Genomic DNA, 26,934 nt, shown 5'->3' on the forward strand with positions numbered 1-26,934 from the left:
GTGTCTCCGTGGTAGCACACTTGTCTAGATAAATAAGGCCCTCCACTTGAGCTTCAAGATCCTTACCAAAAACACAGAATTGTCACAATCTATCTAATTATACTGTGTTAGTTAGTTTTATATTGCTGTTATAAAACACTATGAGCAAGACAGTTTATAAAAGGATGAGTTTATTTGGTCTTACAGTTCCAAAGGGTTAGCGTTCATGATTGTTGCATGAAAAGCCACGGCGGCGAGAGAAGGATGCTAAGAGCTCACATCTTGAATCCCAAGCACGAAACACAAAAAGAATTATAAATGGCACAAACCATTTAACTTTCAAAGTCCACCCCAAGTAACACACTTCCTCTGGCCTGGCCACACCCCCTAAGCCTCCAAAATAGCACCAATAATTGGGGAACATGTATTTAAATGCCTGAGACTACTCAGGACATCTCATTCAAACCATGACATATACCTAGCAGAGGCCCAGTGACAGATAAGTAATGATAAGTAAACAGAAGATTAGAGATGGAGGAGAGGAAGCTTAGGCACGTACAAGGGGCAGGAGTTGAGTGGGCAGCCAGGGACACTTGGAGCAGGTGCAGCTGGTTCCAAGACGAGGGCCCTCATTATGTTTACTTGGCTATATTCAGGTGCTGCTAGTTGAACTGATAGAACACACAAAAGTAGTTATGATTCCACTCTGGGACATTCCAGGCATCATGGCATAGGGAAAGCAGAACAAAGGGGTAGCTTGCACTGGCTTTCAAAGTATCCATTTTAAAATGATACCAGCCACTTCCTGTGGTGATTTAAGTAATAAAATGTTCCCTATAGTTCGTGCATTTGAATCCTTGGTCCCTAGCTGGTAAAACTGTTTGGAAGATTGTGGACCCTTTAGGAAAGGAAGCCATACTAGAGGAGGTACTGCACCAGGGAAGGGCTTTAAATGTTTCCAAAGAACCCTTAAGTTTCCACTTAAAACCTCTGAAAGTTGGAACCACTAAGGGCCATACCCAGTTTAGGTGTGAACAGAAAGCAATCCAGGCCTGGCTATCATTCCCAGAGGATGCAAAACATCTCTTTCTTGATGCATAAGATACGTGTGACGATAAGGGGTAACTACTGAGTAGCTGGGAGCACAATACACACAACTTTCAAACAAAATAGGAGAAAGTAATGTAACTACTAGTAGGTATATATGTATGTATTATGTGTGTGTGTATGTGTGTGTGTGTGTGTGTGTGTGTGTATATACATATATATACATATATATATTCTAAACACAAGAAAAAACTATGTTATTCAAATTGCAATGCAATAAAAAGAAGAAAATCAGATACTAGATATAAATTAAAATGTATGGGTAGATATGCTAAATATAAACAAGCTCCACATCTCAGTAAAGCAGAGATCAAACGACTTAATAAGCACACAAAAACATATTGCAATTTCAATGGCCTATTGTTAGACACCCACCTGATGGGCAAAAAAGAAATCAGATAATGTCAGAACTACAGCAAGAATATGGTCATACACAGGTAGAGGAATTTTATAAAGACCTTTGGGAACAATTGATTAGTAGTTTGCAAGCCAGACTAGCCAGAAGAATGGTATGGTGAGGCAGTTACACCCAAGATGTGTAGCCCATGAACATTTTCACAGAGTTCCTGAACCTGAAGCATCACCACACATATCCATCCACTCTTCTATTCTCATTCTATCCTGTGCCTTTCTGCCTGTCTCCTTCTTCTCCACATACGCCCACCAGCAGGAAAATGGACACCCACACTGCATTCTACGGGGCTGAGACAAGAAATTACTCTGCTTGTAACAACATGATAAGAATCCCACCTTATTGAGCAAAAGAAAGACATGCATGTATAGGACATAAACGACCTGGACCTACACCTCAGAGAGCAACACCCCCTTACAAGCCCTACACCACAGAGAGGCAACACCCCCTTACAAGCACAGTCTCACAAGAACCCCTAGCTCTGGGCATGAAAATAACAGATACACAGCCAGGAAGGAGTCAAAGCCTCAAACTGAGCAAATTCTGCTTCTAGTGAGCTTAGATGTCTTTGAAGTTTGTAACTTTTCTATATCTCTTTGTGAATTGGGTTTTCCTAATCCGCATATTATAGACACCATAGTGTAAAAGTTACTGTCTTTGTCCATATTTATTACTATAAAAGGAGGCTACAGACAAGGGGATTCATAAATAAAAAAAAATGTCTTCCATCAGTATAGAGGCTGGGAAGTTCATTGTCAAGGTGCCAGCATCTAATGTAGCCCTTCTTGCTGGTTAGCACACAGTGCAGGCCAGAAGGTCAAAAGAACAAGTGCAGGTGAGCAAGCTCAAGTAGATCTCCCTTTTAGAACAAACACATGTTAAGATGTTGTTACAGGAAGACCAACAGAATCAGCTAACCTGAGCCCTTGCGGGCTCTCCGAGACTGAACCACCAACCAAAGAGCACAGAGAGGCTGGACCTAGGCCTTCCTACACATATGCAGTGGATGTCCAGCTCAGTGTTCATGTGGGTACTAACAACTGGAGCTGTGTCTAAGCTGTTGCCAGTCTGTAGAACCCATCCCCATAACTGGGCTGCCTTGACCGGCTTCAGTGGGAGAAGATACACCTAGCCCTGCAGAGACTTGATGTGCCAGCTTTGGGGAAAATGCTCAAAGGGTCCTTCCACCCTCTCAGAGGAGAAAGAAAGGGGGATTGGGGAGGCACTGTGTGATGATGATGTGATTGAGAGGGGCAGCAATCAGGATGTAAAGTGAATTTAAAAAAATATCTTAGAGGTGAAGTGGAGTCTCTGAATTGATTTACCCTGAACTCCGTGATTGTACCTGTTTGTTGGCTACACAGGAACACTGCTCCCTCGGGTTTCCCGCTTCGCCTGGAGCTTATCCAAGGTCCCTTGGCTCCTTTGCCCTGGTTTCTGGTCTAATTCCTTAAAACTCTAGGCTCCTGTGAAGGAGGCAGGTTTATCACACACCCACTCCATTGGCCAATAAAACTCCTTGGGATGTTCTTTGTTCACTCCTAGTTAACACAAGTGACATTAAGTGTTACAGGAAAATGGAGAAAGAGTTGACAAGGTTTACAATGGAAAGCAATTAAAGTTACTTTTTGGTCAGAATGTTAAATTACTTAATGAGGTTTTTAGAGGATTTTATGGCCTACACCCCAGTGGAGCTCATGTGTACCAGAAATAGATCCAGTCTGCGTGTGAGTCTGTGTTAGTATATCAGTCACACTTATCAAATGAACAACACTCTGTGATCTGAACCCGTCCCTTAAAAGTCTTATCTTGGGACATTAATCCCTGATGCAAGAATGTTAGGAGGTGGAGTCTAATCAGAGAAGGTCAGGTGATCATCTGTCTTTGCTCTCTTTTTTTAAATTTTTAATATTTTTTATAATGTATTTTCCTCAATTACACTTCCAATGCTATCCCAAAAGTCCCCCGTACCCTCCCCCCCCACTACCCTACCCACCCATTCCCATTTTTTTTTTGGCCCTGGCATTCCCCTGTACTGGGGCATATAAAGTTTGCAAGTCCAATGGGCCTCTCTTTCCAGTGATGGCCGACTAGGCCATCTTTTGATATATATGCAGCTAGAGTCAAGAGCTCCGGGGTACTGGTTAGTTCACAATGTTGTTCCACCTATAGGGTTGCAGATCCCTTTAGCTCCTTGGGTACTTTCTCTAGCTCCTCCATTGAGAGCCCTGTGATCCATCCAATAGCTGACTGTGAGCATCCACTTCTGTGTTTGCTAGGCCCCGGCATAGTCTCACAAGAGACAGCTCTATCTGGGTCCTTTCAGCAAAATCTTCCTAGTGTATGCAATGGTGTCAGCGTTAGGAAACTGATTATGGGGTGGATCCCTAGATATGGCAGTCTCTAGATGGTCCATCCTTTCGTCACAGCTCCAAACTTTGTCTCTGTAACTCCTTCCAAGGGTGTTTTGTTCCAAATTCTCAGAGGGGCAAAGTGTCCACACTTTGGTCTTCATTCTTCTTGAGTTTCATGTGTTTAACAAATTGTATCTTATATCTTGGGTATCCTAAGTTTTGGGCTAATATCCACTTATCAGTAAGTACATATTGTGTGAGTTCCTTTGTGATTGTGTTACCTCACTCAGGATGATGCCCTCCAGGTCCATCCATTTGGCTAGGAATTTCATAAATTCATTCTTTTTAATAGCTGAGTAGTACTCCATTGTTTAAATGTACCACATTTTCTGTATCCATTCCTCTGTTGAGGGGCATCTGGGTTCTTTCCATCTTCTGGCTATTATAAATAAGGCTACTATGAACATAGTGGAGCATGTGTCCTTCTTACCGGTTGGGGCATCTTCTGGATATATGCCCAGGAGAGGTATTGTTGGATCCTCCGGTAGTACTATGTCCAATTTTCTAAGGAACCGCGAGACTGATTTCCAGAGTGGTTGTACAAGCTTGCAATCCCACCAACAATGGAGGAGTGTTCCTCTCTCTCCACATCCACGCCAGCATCTGCTGTCACCTGAATTTTTGATCTTAGCCATTCTGACTGGTGTGAGGTGGAATCTCAGGGTTGTTTTGATTTGCATTTCCCTGATGATTAAGGATGTTGAACGTTTTTTCAGGTGCTTCTCTGCCATTCGGTATTCCTCAGGTGAGAATTCTTTGTTCAGTTCTGAGCCCCATTTTTAATGGGGTTATTTGATTATCTGGAGTCCACCTTCTTGAATTCTTTATATATATTGGATATTAGTCCCCGATCTGATTTAGGATAGGTAAAGATCCTTTCCCAATCTGTTGGTGGTCTTTTTGTCTTATTGACGGTGTCTTTTGCCGTGCAGAAGCTTTGCAGTTTCATGAGGTCCCATTTGTCAATTCTCGATCTTACAGTGCAAGCCATTGCTGTTCTATTCAGGAATTTTTCCCCTGTGCCCATATCTTCTAGGCTTTTCCCCACTTTCTCCTCTATAAGTTTCAGTGTCTCTGGTTTTATGTGAAGTTCCTTGGTCCACTTAGATTTGACCTTAGTACAAGGAGATAGGAATGGATTGATTCACATTCTTCTACATGATAACAACCAGTTGTGCCAGCACCATTTGTTGAAAATGCTGTCTTTTTTCCACTGGATGGTTTTAGCTCCCTTGTCAGAGATCAAGTGACCATAGGTGTGTGGGTTCATTTCTGGGTCTTCAATTCTATTCCATTGGTTTACATGTCTGTCACTATACCAGTACCATGCAGTTTTTATCACAATTGCTCTGTAGTAAAGCTTTAGATCAGGCATGGTGATTCCACCAGAGGTTCTTTTATCCTTGAGAAGAGTTTTTGCTATCCTAGGTTTTTTGTTATTCCAGATGAATTTGCAGATTGCTCTTTCTAATTCGTTGAAGAATTGAGTTGGAATTTTGATGGGGATTGCATTGAATCTGTAGATTGCTTTTGGCAAGATAGCCATTTTTACAATGTTGATCCTGCCAATCCATGAGCATGGGAGATCTTTCCATCTTCTGAGATCTTCTTTAATTTCTTTCTTCAGAGACTTGAAGTATTGATCATACAGATCTTTTACTTCCTTAGTTAGAGTCACGCCAAGGTATTTTATATTATTTGTGACTATTGAGAAGGGTGTTGTTTCCCTAATTTCTTTCTCAGCCTGTTTATTCTTTGTGTAGAGAAAGGCCATTGACTTGTTTGAGTTAATTTTATATCCAGCTACTTCACTGTAGCTGTTTATCAGGTTTAGGAGTTCTCTGGTGGAATTTTTAGGGTCACTTATATATACTATCATATCATCTGCAAAAAGTGATATTTTGACTTCATCTTTTCCAATTTGTATCCCTTTGATCTCCTTTTGTTGTCGAATTGCTCTGGCTAGGACTTCAAGTACACTGTTGAATAGGTATGGAGAGAGTGGACAGCCTTGTCTAGTCCCTGATTTTAGTGGGATTGCTTCAAGCTTCTTACCATTTACTTTGATGTTGGCTACTGGTTTGCTGTAGATTGCTTTTATCATGGTTAGGTATGGGCCTTGAATTCCTGATCTTTCCAAGACGTTTATCATGAATGGGTGTTGGATCTTGTCCACTGCTTTTTCTGCATCTAACGAGATGATCATGTGGTTTTTGTCTTTGAGTTTGTTTATATAATGGATTACGTTGATGGATTTCCGTATATTAAACCATCCCTGCATCCCTGGAATAAAACCTACTTGGTCAGGATGGATGATTGCTTTAATGTGTTCTTGGATTCGGTTAGCGAGAATTTCATTGAGTATTTTTGCATCGATATTCATAAGGGAAATTGGTCTGAAGTTCTCTATCTTTGTTGGATCTTTCTGTGGTTTCGGTATCAGAGTAGTTGTGGCTTCATAGAATGAGTTGGGTAGAGTACCTTCTACTTCTATTTTGTGAAATAGTTTGTGCAGAACTGGAATTAGATCTTCTTTGAAGGTCTGGTAGAACTCTGCACTAAACCCATCTGGTCCTGGGCTTTTTTTTGGTTGGGAGACTATTAATGACTGCTTCTATTTCTTTAGGGGATATGGGACTGTTTAGATCATTAACTTGATTCTGATTTAACTTTGGTACCTGGTATCTGTCTAGAAATTTGTCCGTTTCGTCCAGGTTTTCCAGTTTTGCTGAGTATAGCCTTTTGTAGAAGGATCTGATGGTGTTTTGGATTTCTTTAGGATCTGTTGTTATGTCTCCCTTTTCATTTCTGATTTTGTTAATTAGGATGTTGTCCCTGTGCCCTCTAGTGAGTCTAGCTAAGGGTTTATCTATCTTGTTGATTTTCTCAAAGAACCAACTCCTCGTTTGGTTAATTCTTTGAATAGTTCTTCTTGTTTCCACTTGGTTGATTTCACCCCTGAGTTTGATTATTTCCTGCCTTCTACTCCTCTTGGGTGAATTTTCTTCCTTTTTTTCTAGAGCTTTTAGATGTGTTGTCAAGCTGCTAGTGTGTGCTCTCTCTAGTTTCTTTTTGGAGGCACTCGGAGCTATGAGTTTCCCTCTTAGAAATGCTTTCATTGTGTCCCATAAGTTTGGGTATGTTGTGGCTTCATTTTCATTAAACTCTAAAAAGTCTTTAAATTCTTTCTTTATTCCTTCCTTGACCAAGGTATCATTGAGAAGAGTGTTGTCCAGTTTCCATGTGAATGTTGGCTTTCCATTATTTATGTTGCTATTGAAGATCAGCCTTAGTCCATGGTGGTCTGATAGGATGCATGGGACAATTTCAATATTTTTGTATCTGTTGAGGCCTGTTTTGAGACTAATTATATGGTCAATTTTGGAGAAGGTCCCGTGAGGTCCTGAGAAGAAGATATATCCTTTTGTTTTAGGATAAAATTTATGTGGCTGCCCTTGCATTTGGAGCATAGATATTCAGAATTGAGAGTTCCTCTTGGAGGATTTTACCTTTGCTGAGTATGAAGTGTCCCTCCTTGTCTTTTTTGATAACTTTGGGTTGGAAGTCGATTTTATTTGATATTAGAATGGCTACTCCAGCTTGTTTCTTCAGACCATTTGCTTGGAAAATTGTTTTCCAGCCTTTCACTCTGAGGTAGTGTCTGTCTTTTTCCCTGAGATGGGTTTCCTGTAAGCAGCAGAATGTTGGGTCCTGTTTGTATAGCTAGTCTGTTAGTCTATGTCTTTTTATTGGAGAATTGAGTCCATTGATATTAAGAGATATTAAGGAAAAGTAATTGTTGCATCCTTTTATTTTTGTTGTTAGAGTTGGCATTCTGTTCTTGTGGCTGTCTTCTTTTTGGTTTGTTGAGGGATTACTTTCTTGCTTTTTCTAGGGCGTGATTTCCGTCCTTGTATTGGTTTTTTTCTGTTATTATTCTTTGAAGAGCTGGATTCGTGGAAAGATAATGTGTGAATTTGGTTTTGTTGTGGAATACTTTGGTTTCTCCATCTATGGTAATTGAGAGTTTGGCTGGGTATAGTAGCCTGGGCTGGAATTTGTGTTCTCTTAGTGTCTGTATAACATCTGTCCAGGCTCTTCTGGCTTTCATAGTCTCTGGTGAAAAGTCTGGTGCAATTCTGATAGGCCTGCTTTTATGTTACTTGACCTTTCTCCCTTGCTGCTTTTAATATTCTCTCTTTATTTAGTGCATTTGTTGTTCTGATTATTATGTGTCAGGAGGAATTTCTTTTCTGGTCCAGTCTATTTGGAGTTCTGTAGGCTTCTTGCATGTTCATGGGCATCTCTTTCTTTAGGTTTGGGAAGTTTTCTTCTATAATTTTGTTGAAGATATTTGCTGGCCCTTTAAGTTGAAAATCTTCATTCTCATCAACTCCTATTATCCGTAGGTTTGGTCTTCTCATTGTGTCCTGGATTTCCTGGATGTTTTGAGTTAGAATCCTTTTGCATTTTGTATTTTCTTTGATTGTTGTGGTGATGTTCTCTATGGAATCTTCTGCACCTGAGATTCTCTCTTCCATCTCTTGTATTCTGTTGCTGATGCTCGCATCTATGGTTCCAGATTTCTTTCCTAAGGTTTCTATCTCCAGCGTTGCCTCACTTTGGGTTTTCTTTATTGTGTCTACTTCCCTTTTTAGATCTAGTATGGTTTTGTTCATTTCCATCACCTGTTTGGATGTGTTTTCCTGTTTTTCTTTAAGGACTTCTACCAGTTTGGTTGTGTTTTCCTGTTTTTCTTTAAGGACTTGTAACTCTTTAGCAGTGTTCTCCTGTTTTTCTTTAAGTGAGTTAAAGTCCTTCTTGATGTCCTCTACCATCATCATGAGATATGCTTTTAAATCCGGGTCTAGCTTTTCGGTTTTGTTGGGGTGCCCAGGACTAGGTGGGGTGGGAGTGCTGTGTTCTGATGATGGTGAGTGGTCTTGATTTCTGTTAGTAGGATTCTTACGTTTGTCTTTTGCCATCTGGTAATCTCTGGAGCTAGTTATTATAGTTGTCTCTGGTTAGAGCTTGTTCCTCAGGTGATTCTGTTAGCCTCTATCAGCAGACCTGGGAGACTTGCTCTCTCCTCTGAGTTTCAGTGGTCAGAGCACTCTCTGCAGGCAAGCTCTCCTCTTACAGGAAAGGTGCACAGATATCTGGCCTTAGGACCTCCCTCCTGGCCGAAGATGAAGGCCCAAAACAGGACCTGTCCCGAAGCTGAGTTGCTTTGGCCTGTCCCAGAAGCTGTTAGCTTCTGTATTCTACACTCTCACCTGTGCAGAATACTCTCGGAGGAGTCCTAGAACCAAGATGTCTGCAGCCGATGCTCGGGCCAAGCTCTCCCGGCCCGGGTAGACCCCTATCCTCTGGCCGAGAAAGTGGCCAGCTGTCTGGGGCCCGAAAAGGGGGCTGCCTTAGAAGCTCTGTGGCTCCCGCCTGTCCCAGGAGCTTTTAGTTTCTGTATTCCGTACTCTCACCTGTGCAGAATACACTCAGCGGAGTCCCGGAACCAAGATGTCTGCTGCCGATGCTCAGGCCTGTCTTTGCTCTCTTGAGGGAACTAATTTTATGGGTGTAGATGAATGGATTAGTTATCATGAGTGTAACATTGTTACAGAAAGTTCAGAGTGTGGAGGGATTGCTCAGTGGTTAGGAGAATGCACTGCTCTTACCAGGAATAGAAGTTCAAGTCCCAGCAACCACATGAGGCAACTTGTTCACCATAGCCTATAAGTCCAGATCCTGTTTCTCCCTCTGGCCTTTGTGGTCACTGCAGTCACATGCACATGCCCAACTACCTCCCCCATACAAAAGAAACAAACTTGTCTGGGTATGGTGGCATGTGTTTGCAATTCTAGTACTCAGAAAGGCAGTGGGATCACTGTGAGTTCAAGGCCAGCCTCAAATTCATAGTGAGCCTCTATCTCAACAAAGCAAGACACCAAGTTCAGGACCATCTAGCTCTCTGTCTCTCACTGTCTCTCACTCTTCTACCTTTCACCTTGGGATGAGGTAGGACTATGAGACAAAAGGATTTGTACTGTCTATAAGTTACCCATGGCAATCTCTTATAGCATCAGACTAAGACAGAAACCTGCAGGGTATATCCTTCAAATTGTCTTTAGTCTTTCAGCTAGTTTTAGAAAATATGATACAGACTAAGAACAGGACAATCTTTCAAATTTTTGTTTATTTTTATTTCAAGTGGTGTGTGTGTGTGTGAGAGAGAGAGAGAGAGAGAGAGAGAGAGAGAGAGAGAGAGGAGGGAGAGAGAGAGGAGGGAGGGAGAGAGAGAGGAGGGAGGGAGAGAGAGAGAGAGAGAGAGAGAGAGAGAGAGAGAGAGAGAAGAGGAGAGGAGAGGAGAGGAGAGGAGAGGAGAGGAGAGGAGAGGAGAGGAGAGGAGAGGAGAGGAGAGGAGAGGAGAGGAGAGGAGAGGAAAGAGAGAGGAGAGAGAGAGGAGAGAGAGAGGGGAGAGAGAGAGAGTTGCCTACACATATGAATGAGTACCACATGTGTGCCTGCTGCTCTCCTCTGGAACTACAGATGGGGATCCTTGTGAGTCAGTAGTCTTATGGGTCCTGGGAAGCAATCTTGGGTCCTCTGAAAGATCAGTAAGTGCTCTTATCTGCTGAGTCATCTCTCTGGTTGTGACCAGGACAATATCAAGGTAGATTTATCCTAGATATAATGGTAATTAGAATCTTGAAACTGGTGTAAAAGACTGAGTCAATTTGGTGATCATAACATATAAACTACAGATGCAAGAGCCACCACAATGACATAATTTGTCTCTGAGGTGCCCTGAAAGGTAAGAAAGGTTCAAGTGGCTGAGGGTACTAGGTTCAATCTAGAATGACCTCAATGCCCAAGGGGACCTGTTCATGGAAACTGATCATGAGAAGCCTGGGTGGTTGGCAATTTGCAACCAGGGACTCCAAGTCATTCTTCCAAAACACTTTATATGGTTTAAGAAATAGAAGAAGCTGCAACCCGAGGCACCAGGGGCCAGACAAGGAAATAGACTCTGTTCATCCAAATACCAACACGTGCAGAGGAGGACGTTGCTAGGAATCAAGGATAAAAATTAATGATGTCATGCTATCTGGGCACTGTTCCAATAAACATGAATGGTTTGAAGTAGGGTGTATTGTAATGACATTCCCCACTTTCCATATGAGAAAACTGGGGCTCTAAAGGTTAGCTAACATACTAGAGGTCACAGAGGAGTTGTTAGTTCTAGGATTTGGAGCTATGTCATATGCTCATAAACTGTGCATTCCAACATGGAGCCTCTTTGGTCATTATAAATTTTCAGACAATTCAGAAGCCTATTAAAGTTCAAAATCTATTTAATGACAGAGCTCATTTTATTCTTAAAAAGTGTCATTTTATATTATATTATGTAGAGTGTTTAGAAATTTTTAGCATAGATGCATTCCCAGTTTTGTATGGAATTGCCTGAGAGACCCAGACTTGAATCACATGAGCCCAGGTTTGCTAAGTAATGATGTTAATATGATTGTCAGCTTGACAGGATCTAGAATTGCCTAGAAGAGAAGCCTATAAGCAAGCCTTAAAGATATTATTTAGAATGAAAATAGATCTATATCTATTATTATACATTGCACAAAGCTCAACTCCAAGTAGATCAAGGACCTCAACATAAGACCAGATACACTGAGTCTAATAGAAGATAAAGAGGGAAAGAGCCTTGAACTCATTGACACAGGGGAAAATTTCCTAAACAGAACTCCAACGGCTCAGGCTCTAGGATCAACAACTAGTAAATGGGACCTCATGAAACTGAAAAGCTCTGTAAGGCAAAAGACACCATCAATAGGGCAAACTACAGATTGGGAGAAAAAAGAAAAAACTCTTCACTATCCCTGCATCCAGTAGAGGGCTAATATTCAAAATATATAATGAGCTCAAGAAGTTAATATCCAAAAAACCAAGTAACCCAATTAAAAATAGGGTATAGAGCTAAACAAAGAATTCACAGCAGAAGATCTTGAATGGACATGAAGTACTTAAAGAAATGTTGAAAGTCCTTAGTCATCAAGGAAATGCAAATCAAAATGACCTTGAGATTCCATCTTACAGCAATAAGAATGGCTAAGATAAAAAAACAAAAACAAAAATTCAAATGAGAGCACATGATGATGAGGATGTGGAGAAAGAACACTCTTCCATTATGGGGGATTGCCAGCTGGTACAACCAGTTTCAAAATCAATCTGGCAGTTCCTCTGGAAATTGGAAATAGTGCTACCTGAAGACTCAGCCATACAACTATTGGGCATATACCCAAAAGATGCTCCAACATATAATAAGGGCACGTGCTCCACTATATTTATAGAAGTTTTATTTATAATAGCCAGAAGATAGAAACAACCCAGATGTCCCTCAACTAAAGAATGGATACAGAAAATGTGATTCCTTTACATAATGGTGTATTATTTAGCTATTAAAAATGAGAACATCGTGAATTCTGCAGGCAAATGGGTAGAACTAGAAAATACTATCCTGAGTGAACCCAAACACAAAATACATGATATGTATTCATTGATAAGTGGATATTAGCAGAAAATACAGAAATCCTAGGATACAACCCATAGACCATAAGAAGTGTAAGAAGCAGAAAGGCCTAAATGAGGATGCTTCAATCCCACTTAGAAGAGGGAAGAAAATAATCACAGGAGGCAGAGGGAGGGAGGGACCTGAGTAGGATACAGGAGGGAGAGGTAAAGAGGGCCAGGATCAGGTATGGCAGAACCGGAGAGCAGCCCAGAGGGTCAGGAGAATGAATGAAAATATGCAGCCTTAGGGGGGTGGGATGTGGGGGGGGGACCCTCTAGTAAGTACCAGAGACCTGAGAGGTGAGAGACTCAAAGGAGATGATCTTAGCTAAAATGTTCAACATTGGGGACAGGGAACTTGAAGAGTCCACCTCCAGTAGGTAGACAGGGCCTCAAGTGGACGGTCAGGTTACTAAACCACAGTCAAAATTTCTGACCCAGAATTGTCCCTGTTTAAAAGAACTGCAGGGTCAAAAGTGGACAAGAGACTGAAGAAAAGGCAGTCCAATGACAGGCTCAACTTGGGATCCATCTCATGGGGCTCGGAGGGGGTACCAGATCTGGCATTATTACTGATGCAATGGTGTGCTTATTGTCAGGAGCCTAACATGGACGTCCTCTTGGAAGCCCTACCAGCAGCTGACTAAGACAGATGCAGATGCTTACACCCAACCCTGGACTGAAGTCAGGAACCCCATGTTTGAATTAAGGGATGGACTGAAGAAGCTGAAAAGGAGGGCAACTACATAGGAAGACCAGCAGTCTCCACTAACCTGGACCCCAGGGAGCTCCCAGAGACTGAGCCACCAACCAGGTAGCATACATGGGTTGGTCTGAGAACCAGGGCACATATGTAGCAGAAGACTTCCTGACCTGGCCTCCGTGGGAGAAGATACGCCTAACCCTCCGGAAACTTGAGGCTCCAGGGAAGGGTAGGCCTCGTTGGGGGGGGGGGGGGGGAAGCACCCTCTTGGAGGCAAGGGAGGAGGAATGGGATGAGAAAATGTGGGAGGGGGGCCAGCAGAGACACTGGCTGGAATGTAAATAAAGTAATTAAAAATGTTTAAAAAGAGATTATTTAGATTGGGTTAACTGACATGGGAAGACTCGCCGTCATACTGAGTGTCTACCTCTCATGAACATGTGCCTTGGACTGAATAAACAGACATAAGGGGAAACTGTGCACCCATGGATTCTCAGCATTCTTTTCTCCTGGCACACTGGGCAAATGTGACCAGCTGCCCCCAAGAGGCTCTCTACAACTCCTCCACCATGACGGGATGTACCCTTGAATTCTGAGACAACATGAACCAGTTGCTAGTCCCTTAGCACCTGCTTCTTGTCAGCTTCTTTGTCCAGCAACGAGATGAGTAACATCAGACGCCTTCTGCTGGACGCTGCCATCAATGCCTTGATTTCAACCCTGCTGGAGGCTTAGTCCACTGCACAGGTCATACCTTGTGAAGTTATTGAACACTGATTCTCCACTACAACTGCATGGCGATAGTTAATCTGTAAGATGGGGACATACCTTGCCATTCGTATGTGATAATTAATTTTATGTCAACCTGGTGGACACAAGACATTGACTGGCGGGGTATTTCCAGAAGATGTTAGCGTTGAACCAGTGGCTTGAGTACCGCAGATGTCCCTTTCTAATGAAGGTAGGAATCCAATCCACTGGGCCTACGTAGAATAAAATATGTCTGTAGGAGGGTGGAGTTCACTGTGCTTGACTGCTTGTTAGTTCTCTCCTGTCTTTTCTCCTTGGCTAAGCAGCCTGTATAGCACAGTCCATCTTCCCTGGCTCTCCATCTTGCTGAAGATGGTTGGACTTTTCACCTCTTTGATACTCTGACACCATGCTAAAGACCATCATCAAAAGCAACTTGAGACACAGAGGGTTTATTTGGCTTCCATGTCCTGGTCACAGTCCATTACTGAAGGAAGCCAAGGCAGGAACTCAAGCAGGGCAGAAACCTGGAGGCAGGAACTAAGACAGAGCCCATGAAGGAATGCTTCTTAATAGCTTGCTCTTTGGTAGTATGCTCAGTTTCATGGTGTGTGTGTGTGTGTGTGTGTGTGTGTGTGTGTGTGTGCATGTATGTGTGTGCATGTGTATGTTTGTATGTATGTGTATGTATGTGTGTATGAGTGTGTATGTATGTGTGTGTATGCATGTGTATGTATGTATGTGTGTGTATGTGTATATGTATGTGTAGTTTGTGTGTGTGTGTGTGTGCATGTATGTGTGTGCATGTGTATGTTTATGTATGTATGTGTATGTATGTGTGTGCAAGTGTGTGTGTTTATGTATGTATGTGTATGTATGTGTGTATGTGTGTATGCATGTGTATGTGTATGTATGTGTGTGTAGTTTGTGTGTGTGTGTGCATGTGTGTGTTTATGTATGTATGTGTATGTATGTGTGTATGTATGTGTGTGTGTATGTGTGTGTATGCATGTGTATGTGTATATGTGTGCATAGTGTGTGTGTGTTGTCAGATAGGATTTTTTGACGTAGCCCTGGCTTTCCTGGAAGAAACTATGTAGAACAGGCTGGCCTAGAACTCACAGAGATCCGCACACCTTTGTTTCCCTAGTGCTGAGGTTAAAAGCACCACACCCAGGTCAGCTTGATTTCTTATATCTCTTACAACCCCTGAGCATTGGGCCAGGTACAACACCACTCACAGTGGGCTGAGCACTTCCACATCAATCATCAATCAAAAAAAAAAAAAAATGGCCTATAGGCCAGTCTGCTGGAGATATTTTCTGAGTGGAGGTCTCCAGATAACTGAGGTTTCTGTAGAGTTGACAAAACACTACCTAGGACCCCACCCTCCATAATCACACAAGCCAATTCTTTCTCCTCCTATTGGTTTGATTTCTCTAGAGAACCATAGGATATATAGGAACCATATGGCATCTATACATGTGTACATAAGATATTGCCGAATATATCCTCTCAACAGAGAGTGGATTATTCATATCTTATAGTCATCAGCACAAAAGCAGAGCTCTTGTCTCAAGGGGAATAAGCTAGTTTATCCTGGAGCCAAATATGAGTAGTCATAACCCAGAAACACAGATTCAGGCTACCCCAAATGCCATGTTCTAATATCAATGCAGGCTGACATTCACTGGCACCTGAAACTAACAGCCCGGGTCGGGTGTGTGAGCCTGAGTCGGATCTGTGAGGCTGTGTCCGGTCTGTGAGCCTGTGTTGAGCCTGAGTCGGGTCTGTGAGCCTGTGTGAGGCTGTGAGACTGTGTTGGGTCTGTGAGCCTGTGTGGGATACAGCCCTGGGGATGCGGTGCCTACTCTGGGGGATGTGGTCTAGGGCACAGCTGCTAGCTCGTGCCCATCACCGCAGTCTGGGAATGGACAGTGTTCACTGTACTGTGCCATCAGTGAGCCTGAGACTGTCCGCATGAAGATAAATGCCCCGCCTATTCCTCACCTGTGAATTTTCCATAAGTTAAAAAGTTTTGAGTTAAAAAACAAATACAACTTTTCTATATTTTTATTTTTTTTAATAAATGTTTTATTGTTCTTAGGAAATGTATACTGTGGTACCAACCCATGGAGCTTTTTTGAGGCTACTGTTAATCTCTTATAATCATAACATTCTGTGTTGAATGTTTTTATTGTTGAACTTACTCTGTAGCCCAGGCTGGCCTTGAACTCACAGACATCCATATAAGAGGCATTTGCTGAGATGAATTTTTAAAATCTACCTTGTATCTTTGAAGAGAGGTTGTATTTTGTAATTAAAGCTCCAGACTGTAAAGGCAGCTCTAGATGTGAAACCCAGCTGTGCCAGCTGTTGCCCACATCAGTTTGGTGAGAAGTCTGTAACCATGAAGATTAGTGGAGACTAGGGCAGCGGACTAGGGACAGAACCAAATGGGCTCACACCAGCTCCTGACACACAGCAAATGCTCAAGAAGTGACACAGTGGCATGTCACTGACAACATTCTTAAATTCTCCAGCTATGGGAATGGGGAACAAACCGGTGACTGCAGGAAGTCAGGGATAGAGGCGAAAGGCAAAGGGAACAAGAGACCTTAGTGGGCATGGAGCATCTGTGTACTGTGATTGTCCTGGAAAGCTCCATAGAGAAAAATGCATAAAAGCTCACATCACTCATACACACAGACACATACACACATATGCCCCCACACACGAACAGATATACCCATATACACACAGGCACACCGTACAAATACACATGTACATATACACACATACCTACATACCTACACACCCAGACATATCCATATATATATAGATACCCTTACACACGTGAGCACACAAATACATACACCATACATATGCATGCACACATACAAGATCCACTCAAACACACACTCACATGCATACACAAACATACAGCCAAACACACACACAAGCACATGTAAAACTGGTAATACTCTTGGTTAGGTCTGTGAACGATACCATGTGAGTCTCACTTTGATAACGTTCAGTAGGCATCTACCATATTACCGCTGGGGAGACAGGCAAGAATTCTGGCCTTATCTGCTCTTTCTCTGTACTTGCAAATTATTTTAGGATTTAAAAGCTATTTAATGTTTCTGCACAGTCTGATTGCTCTACCAATATTCTTTAGTAATATTGTGTATGTCATAGATGTTTTTCAACATTCTATTCAATATATCTTAATTTTATTATTTTTTAATTGGGTATTTATTTCATTTACATTTCCAATGCTATCCCAAAAGTCTCCCACACGCTCCCCCACCCATCCACTCCTACTTCTTGGCCCTGTCATTCCCCTGTACTGAGGCATATAAAGTTTGCATGACCAATGGACCTCTCTTTCCACTGATGGCCAACTAGACCATTATCTGATTCATATGCAGCTAGAGACATGAGCTCCAGGGGGTACTGTTTAGTTCATATTGTTGTTCTACTTATAGGATTGCAGATCCCTTTATCTCCTTGGGTACTTTCTCTAGCTCCTCCATTGGGGGCCCTGTGATTCATCCAATAGCTGACTGTGAGCATTCACTTCTGTGTTTGCTAGGCCCCAGCATAGTCTCACAAGAGACAGCTCTATCTGGGTCCTTTCAGCAAAATCTTGCTAGTGTATGCAATGGTGTCAGCGTTGGGAAGCTGATTATGGGATGGATCCCCGGATATGGCAGTCTCTAGATGATCCATCCTTTCGTCACAGCTCCAAACTTTGTCTCTGTAACTCCTTCCATGGGTGTTTTGTTCCCATTTCTAAGAAGGGGCAAAGTGTCCACACTTTGGTCTTCGTTCTTCTTGAGTTTCATGCATTTAGCAAATTGTATCTTATATCTTGGGTATCCTAAGTTTCTGGGCTAATATCCACTTATCAGTGAGAACATATCATTTGAGTTCTTTTGTGATTGTGTTACCTCACTCAGGATGATGCCCTCCAGGTCCATCCATTTGCCTAGGAATATATCTTAATTTTAAAGTTAGAGAAATATTAGGTTGTCCTTTTGGAAACATCTATTTCAATAGAGTTTAAAAAAATGTTGCCTATACAGAGACTTTGAAGCATAAATTGTAAAATAACATAGTGTGGATTGCTAGTGGCATGCACTAGCTCCTTCTGAGGTTCAGTGGCATCAGAAGCAATGGCCAGAGAAGAATCCAGTCCTGAGTAGCTGATCCAGGAGCAAGAGATGAGAGAGCTGCCTTTCAGCAGCTGGAGCTCTGTGGTCTCAGTGAGTGATTGACATTTCCTGAGCACTCCAGTGAGCACAGCCCCTTGTCTCAGAGTCCACCCACTTAGATGGGGCATCAGAGTCAATTTACAGACCCTAGAATCGCCTAGGAGATGGACCTTTGGGCGTGCCTGTGGGGGAATGTCTTCATGTCATTAATTGCACTGAGAAGGCCCTACACACACACACACACACACACACACACACACACACTGTAGGTGGTACCATTCACATACACACTCACTGTACGTGGCACCATTCACACACACATGCACACACACACACTGCAGGTGACACCATTCATACACACATGCACACATGTACACACACACTGCATGTGGCACCATTCACACACACACACTCACTCACTGTCGGTGGCACTATTCACACACACATGCACACTGTAGGTGGCATTCACACACACACTGTAGGTGGCACCATGCACACACACACATGCACACACACTCACTGTAGGTGGCACTATTCACACACACACACACACACACACACACACACACACACACACACACACACTGTAGGTGGCACCATTCCCTAGCAGCCTGCATTCAAGGGCCCCTCTTTGCTTCCTGAGTGCAGATGTGATCTTAACAGTTGCTTCTAGTTCTTGCCACAGTGGACTGTACCCTGGAAGTGTGAGAAAGAGCAAACGTCTTGTCCATTAAGTTTCTTCTGTAGAGTATTTCATTACAGCAACAGAAAAGAAACTTTGACAGCCAGCACGTAGGGGAGGGAGCTTGTTCTGGAAATCGCCAGTGTGGTCTTCTAGGCTGCAGCTAGAAACCCAAGCCTGAGGACAACAAACTTCCCCAGCAACGCCTGAAGCTGGTCAACAGTGGAGATCTTGAGCTAGGACCATGTGCACGATCCGCAGCAAAGATTTGCTAAGTCTCTACAGCCACCCACAGCCCGGGGCATGGTCTGAATGATTCTTGGGAGCACTTCTGGCCATCACTGAAGGGTAGCAATAGAGGTGTGCCAGTTCCACAGCCTTGGTAACCGTAAAGCTGGTGAATTCTGGGTGTTCCTGGGGGCTTCCGCTCTGACTCCATCCAGAGTTCGCACTATCACTCCCCAAAACCTTTCAATTCTGAGAGGCTCCATTATCTTAAGCTATGCTGTACAATAGAAAAGCTGTGCCCAGGACTGTGCAGAAACAGGGGCACGGTGTTCCAAGGAGTGGCTCTGCCCCCTGGGGCCCAAGGTTGGCCATCACCCAGCCCAGCGTTCTTAGCTCCTTCCAATCTCCATTTGCTCCTGTCAGATAAGGTGGGGTTTTCTTGTCTTGTTTTTTTTTAGCCAGCAAGATTGTGATGAGGATCAAAGCTCTTGGATCCGACAGTGCTTCGCTGACCTAGAAAGAGCACTATGCTCATTAGCAGTATTATTTGAAGGGCTCTAGTAGAGAATGGCCTCCTTTGGCTGAGAACTGGGACAGGACTTCCACGTTTATCAAGGAAAACTAGAAACCTACAATTCAAAGACAGCCAGAGTGGAAATTTACGCTCTCAAGTGGGACCTTAAATCGCACCCCATGAACCACTAGTCACTTGGGGTGAATGAGCTACAAGAAGACAAAGGGGTTCGAGGGAGAACAATTCCAAAACACAGCTGGGCCTGATTTACACTGGGGAAGTGGGGAAGGGGGGGGGGGCAAAATAGCCACTGCTTGTCCTACACTGCCACCTTGTGGCCATTCTCCAGACTACACAAGTAAAACTAGTCTCAAAATGGGAAGCCAAGAGTTGCTAAAACTGGGAAAATCAGCCTAGGATGAATTGGTAATCCCAATTGGTTATCCTATGCCAAGTCATCAGCCATACAAACATACACAGAAGAACAACATTGCTGTGTTTATACGTGTGTGTGTGTGTGTGTGTGTGTGTGTGTGTGTGTGTGTGTAAGAATGATAAAGGAAATAAGATGTTATGAATTTGAGAGTGGCAGGGTATAGGAAGCTTGGACAGAGGAGAGGAAAGAGGAAATGTTGTAAATACAGCACACATCTATGAGAGTAAAAAACAAATAAAATACAAGTAAAGACCAAGCAGAGAGTTGGGAGTGGTGTTCCATGCCTGTAATATCAGCACTGAGGAGCTGAGGCCCAAATATTGCTGTGAGTTTGAGGGCAGGATAAGATAAAAAGTGATAGCTACCTCAAAAACAAGTGGATTGTGAGGAGCGGGTGTGGCAGCAGCTAATTCTTATGACTTGCACCTGACTTCCTCATACACCTGAAAATTGCCATGACCATTGTGAAAGCTGCGCAGGTGCACCATGATGCTGGCGGTGTAAACAAGTCCATATTTGGTGGAGACGCGCCCCTGCCACCCTGATTGGCTGAAGCTGTGTGCCTGGTGAGGTGATGTGGCCTGCCATGAGTGAATGGGGACTGAGAGTATATAAGAGTGAGAGGCCCGGGGTTCAGGGGAGAAAAAGATGAAGCGAGAGATGATGACTGAAGCTTGCTGAATAAACTGCTGTTAGAAGAACTGGTGGTCGTGTCGTTCTTGCTGGTCGAGAGCGGACGCGACAGTGGATGACGGGATACATCTGAAATCCTTAAACGCACTACCATTGCTGGGTCCACATTGGGCCAGGTCTGCCGTGAGTTAAGAAGGGGTAAGCAGAGAACATTATGAGCCAGGCAGAGATGCAGTACTCTTGTGTTAGACATTGTGTATCTTTCTGTGTGACTATGGGTCATGTGTGCCAGGCAGAAATAATAGCAGCATAAGCAGGTGGGGCATTGAATTGTCTCACTGCCATAAAATAAAATAAAAATAAAGAAAATGAAATGAATGTTAAAAGGGCTGAGTTGGGGGGTGCAGCCTCATCTGGTAGGGGTGCTTGCTCTGAAAGCATGCGGTTCAACTTGAGTTCAAATCCCCAGTATCCATGTAAACAGCCTGGCATGGACAACTATTCTTTTAATCCCAGTGTTACATGAGGTGGAGGCAGGAGGATGGCTGGGGTTCTCTGCCTTCCAGCCTAGCTCCATGTTCAGTGACAGTATCAAGATGAAAAGTAATTGGGCCTGGACACCTCATGTCCTCCACATGCACAGATACACACACCCGATCCATATGTGTGTACTACACACACACTCTCTCTCTCTCTCTCTCAAAGAAAGAGACAGACAGGCAGAGAGAGAGACAGACAGACAGAGACAGAGTGATTTAAAAACTAAAAATGGTATGTGAGAAGCCAGCCCAGGGTATTATATAAAAAGAGGAAAGAAAACCAACATGAACCCTATAATGCAACTCTGCCCGTCTCTACCCCAAAAGGAGTTGAGACTATCATGATGTTGGCCCTTCTCTCTTGTGACTCACAGCAGCAGATCTCCACTCTGACCTCCTGGGGTCAATGCATCGTGCATGCCACCACAGGCTCAAAGCAAGAGCGCAGTGATGATGATGGAGCTGTGATCACAGGGCACCAAAACAACTAATTTCTTATCATAAGTTGATCATCTTGCGTGTTTATTACAGTAACAGAAAGCTGACTACCACAAGCTGTCACCCACAGCCCATTCCATCTTTAGATATTTACTGTAAAATCTTCTCTCCAGTCAGGCTGAGCTTGTTTTTTTTTTTGTGTCTCTCACCCATTGGTCATAGCTTTCTCCCTTCAGCTTTGCCAAAGAAGCAGTCAGACAAATGAGGCTATTTGACAAAGACAACCTTTGGGGCAGTGGTTCTCAACCTTCTTAATACTGCAACCCTTTAATACAGTTCCTCATGTTGTGGTGACCCTCCCCCAACCATAAAATTACAAAAATTACTTTTGTTGCTACTTCATAGCTGTAGTGTTGCTACTGTTATGAACCGCAGTGCAAGTAGCTGTGTTTTATGATGGTCTTAGGCAACCCTCTGAAGAGATTGATGAACCCCAAAGGGTTTGCAACCCACAGGTTGAGAACCACTGCTTCAGGGGCTGGGTAAGATTTCTGGAGACAATCATAGCAGTGTAAGGCCACAGCTATAACAGAAATGCCTACCACAAGCATCTGGAAATCGGTCTCAGGCCTTAGAGACTATGTTTGCTTTCTGGCATTTGGTGTTCTTTTCCAAATGATAAAGGAATTGAACTGCAGACTCTTCTTGGCCAGACCACCTTACAACACTTACAATAACAAGTAGCAACATGTTAAAGAGTCCCTTAGGCGTAAAGCTCTCCTGGCTGTGATGGCTGGTAAACCCGGGATTGCCTTCACAAGTTGAAATGCAATGAGCAACCATAGTCTCCAGTGAAAGGGATTTTCACCCATCTTGAAATGCTGTATCCTATAAAATTCAGATCGTTTCTATTTCATAGATACCAGCTTGAGGCTGACCTGTTCTCATGTCTGTATAACCCAAGTGCCCTTGCTCACCAAACACTATGTTGTTCACTGATGTTTATTTGTGAGGCCCACCAAAGGTAGAAACGACAAAACTAGTTAGAATTGGAAAAAAGCATCTACTGGGCTGGGGCCAGCACCACTGTCTCTGTCTCTCCTCCTCTGAGGCAAGAAGCCCTTGGTGAGCTCCTGGGAGGTCCCCAAGGCCAATTGTCTGGCCCCAAGAAGGAATTCAAATCTCAAACCCCTGGACCTCTAGTGTGTGGGAGAAACACAAGAGAAAGAGTTGTGATGCTGGGGCCATTTGTGAGAACTTTACAAGCAGTCTCTGTTGTGAGTTTAATTGTGTCCCTTTCAAAATTCATAGTTTGAGATTTTTATCTGGAGTGTCTGAGAACATGCCACTGTTTCCAAACAGATTTGTTACATAGCAATTAGTGTCACGCTTTTCTTATTGTTGTGACAAGCATACCTAATAAGTTACTTAGGGGAGGAAGGGGTTAGTTAGTTAGATAGTTAGTTAGTTGGTTAGTTAGGTCGCTAGTTAGTTAATTAGTTGATCTAGAACTCCAGCCACTCACATTTCGAGTGAGTCTTCCTGTCTCAATTAACATAATTTAGCTAATTCCTCATAGACTCTCCTAGAAATTTGTCTCCTGGGTGGTTCTAGCTATTGTCAAGTTGATAATCAATAGTAGCTATTTCAGGTCCACCCCTCAACAACTTGACACCCAAGCATGTCATGTGGAAGCCCTACCCTTCCATTTCTTGTCCCCGAAGGCTCAAGGGCATTTCCTAGGGCAAAAGGCATTCTGTTCAACTTTAAGTCCCCATAGCCTTTAGCAGTTCCAACACTGTTTGAAAGTCCAAAGCTCGAGTCTCTTCTGAGATTTAAGGCAATCTCTTAGCTGTAAGTTCTACTTTAGAGAAATCCTATTTGCATAGTTCTGATAGATAACGAATGCACAGAGTAAGCATTCCCGTTCCGAGATGGAGAAATGAGGATGTCACAAAGTTGTACCAGACCACACCAAAATGTCCTGAAGCTCTCTCTATGTTCAGGATTGAAAGCTTGCGATAACATCATCTGCACAGAAAGGAGCTGAGCACGGTCACAGCAAGGACCACTTCTTGACACCACTATTCTGTAGTAGCTACTTTTCTCCTTGCTGTGACCCAATCTTCAACAAAAGGAAAGATAAAGAGAGGTAAGTTTATTTCAGGTCACAGTTCAAGGGAGTATAAACTGTCAAGGTGGTGAAGGCATGGTGGCTGGAGAATAAGGTATCGAACCATATTGTATCCCGCTAGGATATAAAGATATATGAGAGCTGGTTGCCCAGTTGACTTTCTCCTTGTGTGTGTGTGTGTGAGAGAGAGAGAGAGAGATGCTCCTAGGGACTGAACCCAGGCCTTCAGCATCAGACCACAGTTCATGGAATGGTGTCATTACATTTAGGGTAGGTATTCCCACCTCTGTTAAACAAATCTAGAAATTTCCTCGCAAACATGCCCAGAGGTTTGTCTCTTAGGTGAGTCTAAACACTGTCACATCGAAGTAAATATTGATTAGTACAAGATCATTGAGACCCACAGGCATTACCCAACGTGACTGTTGTGCCCTTGGATTTTCATTATGGTTTTCCCTTAGCCTTAAATTTTTCTTCTATATAATAGTTCTGCACATTTGTTGGATATATGAGTGCTTTTGCCATTAAAGGCTTTTAATAATCAAATCTACAAGTCCCCTATCTTGTGTATCATGTCTTTACAGTAAAATTATGCAACATACTTTCTTTTACCTAATTTTTGAAATAGTTGATACAATATTGTTAATAATAGTTATTGTTGTGGGCACTAGAACACCACACATCATTCTCTTTTTTTGAAAAGCAGTCTCATGAAATGGTTCCAACACATTTAGGGCAGATCTCCCACCTCAATTAACCAAAAGTCCCCCATAAACATGCTCGGGGTCTGTGAGACTAGATCTTGTCACATTGTGCCTGTTGGGCCCGCTTGCCTAACAGCGTGAGCTCCGGGTTCTGTAGAAGCCATTCAACTGCACACAGTAGGCCCCTCCTTTGTATACCACGTTTTCGTTATCCATTCATGCGTTGGTAGATACTAGGTCGTTTCTACTTCTTCCTTTCTGTGATTTGTGCTGCACTGGGTACGGGGTGCTAGGCTACCATTGTGTTCCCTCTGGATGAGTATCTCTAGCCATCAGAATGTCAGATCATCCGCTAACTTGTGTTTCTAATTTTTGAGGAACTTTCGTACTGCTTTCCATAATGGCATTACTAATTTACATTACCAAGAATAGTGTGTAGAGTTCCCCTTTCTCCTAGTACTTGCCCCTTTGGTAACAACTGTTCTAGTAAAGTAAAAGCTCACTGTGATGCTAATTGCATTTCCCTGATGAGTGACAGAACTGAGAGCTTCTTTCATATTTCCCTTGACCATTTAAATGTCTGGATAAATGTCCATTCATGTTTATAAAATTTTTAGAAATATATTCATTTGTTTTATTTATATAAGTACTCTGTAGCTATCTTCAGACAAACCAGAAGAGGGCAACAGATCCCATTACAGATAGCTCTGTGCCATCATGTGGTTGCTGGAAATTGAACTCAGGACCTCTGGAAGAGCAGTCAGTGCTCTTAACTGCTGAGCCATCTCTCTCCAGCCCATTTATACCATTTTTATATCACCATCACCACCACCACCACTGTCACCATCATCCATGCAGTAGCAGCAGCAGCAGCAGCAGCAGCAGCAGCATATCTGTGTTTGCAGGCACATAGGCCACAGTGTGCCTGTAACGATCAGAGCACAGCTCTGTGGACTGGGTTCTCTCCCTTCATCTTTAAATTAATTCCTGGGATGAAACTCAGGTCGCCAGGCTCGTGTGGCAAATGCCTTCACTCACTGAGCTGTCTCACCAGCTCCTGCATCGATTTTGACTCTAATTGTTTCTCACTACTGAGCAGCTTGAACCTCATATATAATCCAGGCACTAACCCTTTGCGGAAGCTTTTTGGTTAGTGTGGTATAAAGAGGTTGGTTACACATGTACACGAGAGTGTGCACGTGCACATGTACACATGAGAAAAAGAGAGAGACAAAGACGATGTTTTCATAAGCCAGAAGAGAATCAAAGATGGTCAGACAGCCATCAGAGGCTATAAGTGAAGCTTGGAACAGACTCTCACACAACTCAGGAGAATCCACCCTGCTGGCATCTGGTCTCAGAAAGCCAGCCTCCAGGACTTGCACGAAGCCCTTCAGATTGTCTTACTTTGATACAGCAGCCTGGACAAACTTCAGAGATGGTGACATTGAGCAAGATAGCTCTTTCCAAACAGATGAGGCCATTCCATGGAGAAGCCCGGGGCTCTTGAAACCTTCAGGATACTGATCTCTGGCTTAACTGCTCAGCAAAGCTGGCCACCACATAGTGAGTGTCCTGAGAGAGTGATGTGTCATTCCACCTATGTCCTTCTCAAGGCCCCAGGATTCCTACGATCATCATTTATTGGCAATCATTTTAATGCCTTTTGGTATTTTTTTCTACATTGTTCATGTTATAGTTTTCAAACTTAACTGAAAATGTTCTGAGGGCCTGGTTCATACTCTGGAATTAAGTGATCTCTCTGATCAAAGTTCTTGCAGTGACACTTGATGTGATGTCTTCCTGTTCTTGGTTTGGTTTTCTTGACTATGTGAAATTATTATAGTCCCTAAAGAGTCTCATTTACCATCGTCAATGATTCTGACTCTGTATGTGCTTGCTACCTAACCAAACCTGCCTGCTTAGGATATAAAGACAGCAGCTTTGTATGATGTCACACAATTTATATGTCACACACTTTGCATGATGTCACGCACTTTGTATGATGTCACACACTTTGTATGATGTCACACTCTTTATGATGTCACACACTTAGAATCTCAGCCATGGGGAGGCTGAGACAAGATGACAGCAAGTTCAAGGACAGCTTGAGTATGCAGTGAGTTTGAGACAGGCCTGGGCTACATAGACTATCTTCAGGTCTCTCTTGTGTGTTAAATGTCCTAAGCAACCATTCATCTAGGGTGGTCAGTTGCCAAAGGTGGGTACTAAGGTACATCTCAAGTTTCCATCTGAGACTCCAAGCCTTTTCTGACTTGACGTACCTCTACGTAGATGCCTGCTTTCCTAGTGCCCACGGACGTACTCTCCCCTTTCAATGTAAGTGCCCCTTAACACTACACTGGTTGTATTGTGTCTCATGACCCTGGCAGGATAGAATCCCTCTTTCTCCTCTTTAGGGATTAGAGGAAGTTGGTCTTCTCTATTGGTCACGGTATTT

The sequence above is a fragment of the Mus musculus genome, chromosome 16, assembly GCF_000001635.26.
Source record: "Mus musculus strain C57BL/6J chromosome 16, GRCm38.p6 C57BL/6J".
Classification (NCBI taxonomy): Eukaryota; Metazoa; Chordata; class Mammalia; order Rodentia; family Muridae; genus Mus; species Mus musculus.